This window comes from Octopus bimaculoides, chromosome 6 (assembly GCF_001194135.2).
Source record: "Octopus bimaculoides isolate UCB-OBI-ISO-001 chromosome 6, ASM119413v2, whole genome shotgun sequence".
Taxonomy (NCBI): Eukaryota; Metazoa; Mollusca; class Cephalopoda; order Octopoda; family Octopodidae; genus Octopus; species Octopus bimaculoides.
The window spans coordinates 68,837,080-68,839,820 of NC_068986.1; positions in this window are offsets into that span (position 1 = coordinate 68,837,080).

Here is a 2,741-nt window from a genome sequence, read left to right on the forward strand (position 1 = left end):
ACCCAGAAAAAAGAAAAAGAAAAAGAAAAAAAAACAACTGGACAACCATCTTTATTGAGTTTTCTATCACCAAAAAGTAGCTTGGTCAGTCGCTCGGCCTCAAATGTTTATGGTTGGATTGAGTGGGTATGTGTTGTTTTAAAACCATATTTCTTAATTGAAGACTCACTGACTCGTAAGTATACAAACTTGGGGGTATGAGGGATGTGACCTTAAAGAAATACCATGGAGAAACTTACTCAAGAAGTGGAAAAGAAAATATCTGATGAAATTCCAAGTAAATTTTCATTGGTAATCGACGGTTGGACTTTCTGCATTTCATTCGTGCAATTATCAAAATGACTATTGTACTATGTTGGTGGCATTTTCGCCAATGGCAAGTGAAACATCATTCACTGCTTCTGATTATGTCGAATTTATAGAGTATGTGTTAAGTGTCTATAAAAATATTTAGAAAATGCTGTAGCTATTACCGGAGATAATACTGAAGTGAATAAATCTATAGCCAATTTGTGTAGAATAACATTGATTGGATGTGCCTCTCATAAATTCAATCTAGCTGTTTCTGCTTATCTCGACAAGCAGGAAGTTCTGTTTGATAAGAGTAATATGTTGATGGTCAAGCTAAAATTATTAAAACTTGAGGGCAAACTTCGGGAAAAAACGCCTTTGCAACCTATACAAAAAAAAATAAAAGCCGTTGGTCCAGTACTTATGATTGAGAGGTACATCCAAATCAAGCCGTTTTTAGACTCTTTTCAAGGCGATCCAAAGCTGGTTGATTATCTGTTGACTCCACGCAGTCATAATGAACTGCAGACTCTAAAAGACAATTTAGGAAAGTTACGCTCAGTAAAAATCGCCTTCCAAAGAAGAGAAATAGATTTGGGAGATGCTCGAATTCTTTTTGATGAAATTCTCGCATTGTATTCTTACAAGGAGTTTTAAAAAATACTTGCTTACATCGGCAGCCATAGTGCACAGCCCAAATTTTGAAAGTGGAGTTGTGAAAATTTTACAACATGCAGTAGCAGAGCCAACTGCGGATGAAGTGGCTGCTCTACACTAGCTGAAAGTGGTGAAAGACACATCACAACTGTCTTATTTACTTGGAGAAGATGATAATTTTGCTTCATTTGTTTGAAGAAACACAAAAAAATATAAAATTTCATCTCAACAATATCCGAACTGTAGATTTTTGTTACCAACGTCCAACATCTTGAAACGTTTCTTCAGCTGAGCAGGATACGTTTTTAATGATTTTCGGCAATACTTAATACCAACGAATTTAGAAATGCAATTATTTCTAAAAGTCAATCGCACTTTCTGGGATGAAGACCTAGTTTCAGAAATCTGCTATCGTTCATGACCTTTTGCTATATCAGAACGTTTTAATCGTGCTACTCGTTTGAGAAACTTTTTCAATTAAAGACCTTCAATTTATTTGTTTTTCAACTACTGTACAATGTCAGTATACATATTGCTTGTTCCCTATTCTAAATCAATAAAACTGAACTTTGAACGTTTTCTAATAATAATTTTTTTTGAAACTATAAAACGTGCCTTTTATTTTCGTATCATTTTGGTTCTTATCTAAATCGAAGCTAACACCCCAAAATATATGGCATTTTTACGTTCGGCAAAATAATTGACAATTAATTGCAATTAACTGTAATAACTGATTGGCCTGCATCCTAATCAAAATTAATTGATTGCCAGGAAAATAACTGATTGGAAAAGTTCCAATCAATTATTTACAACCCTATATTAATCAACTAAAAACCTGGATCCAAGGCGACAAACTTAAAGGAGTATCTATCAAGTTCATCGCCTTCTCTTCTTATGAGGAATCCCAGCACACATCGAATACAACAAAACAACCTGTGCGGGTGAACCTTCTCCAGCATTCATTATACGACCTGGGAGGGCTCTAACCCTCCCCTGTTGCTGTTGAGTAGATTACTAGAACTTAGGCTACCATTACTAGACTGGGTATAAAAACTAGAGTTTTTTCCCCCCCTTTGCCTTCTCCAGGCAGGTGGTATTTGAACTCAGAAAGTAGAAAACCGAAAGATATACCGTAAAGCATCTCTGCTGACGTGCCAAAAATTCGGCTACTCCATTACCCTCAGAAGAACATGAAATGAAGTGTTTTGCTCAAAAACATAACGCGCCGCCCGGTCCGGGAATCGAACCCACGATTGTCAGTGCAACACTAACCACTAGGCCACGCGCCTTCACATAACAACAAATACATAATAAAAAATCTTTGAGATTTACGTTCCTGACACTAAAAAATTTTTTTATTCATGCTTTGTAAGCTAACACTAAGTAAGAATTATATTTAACACAGTTTATAACGGTATATAATTAACTGTGTTTCCAATTCCGTAGATTTCTTAAAGTATTTAATTACACTGGTCAACAGCCAATTTTCATCAGGGATATTAGATGGTGTTTTATATGTAGTTTTGTCTGTGGATTTCAAAAATGTAATCGGTTTCTTTCTATCAGGCACAGTTTTTCTGTAATTTTATGTTTTCATAATCTTTTCTTTTCATAAATTTTACTTTCTGTTTAAGGTGCCAAGTCATCATCAAATTCTACTCAGGATGTCAAGGCATTGCAAGAACAGTCCTGATATATTTTGTTATGTCTGTGGTTCATTTACCACCAAAGCTCAGCAACGTGTCATCACAAGTGAAATCAAGAAGGTCTACCAGTTATACTTTGGCTGCTCT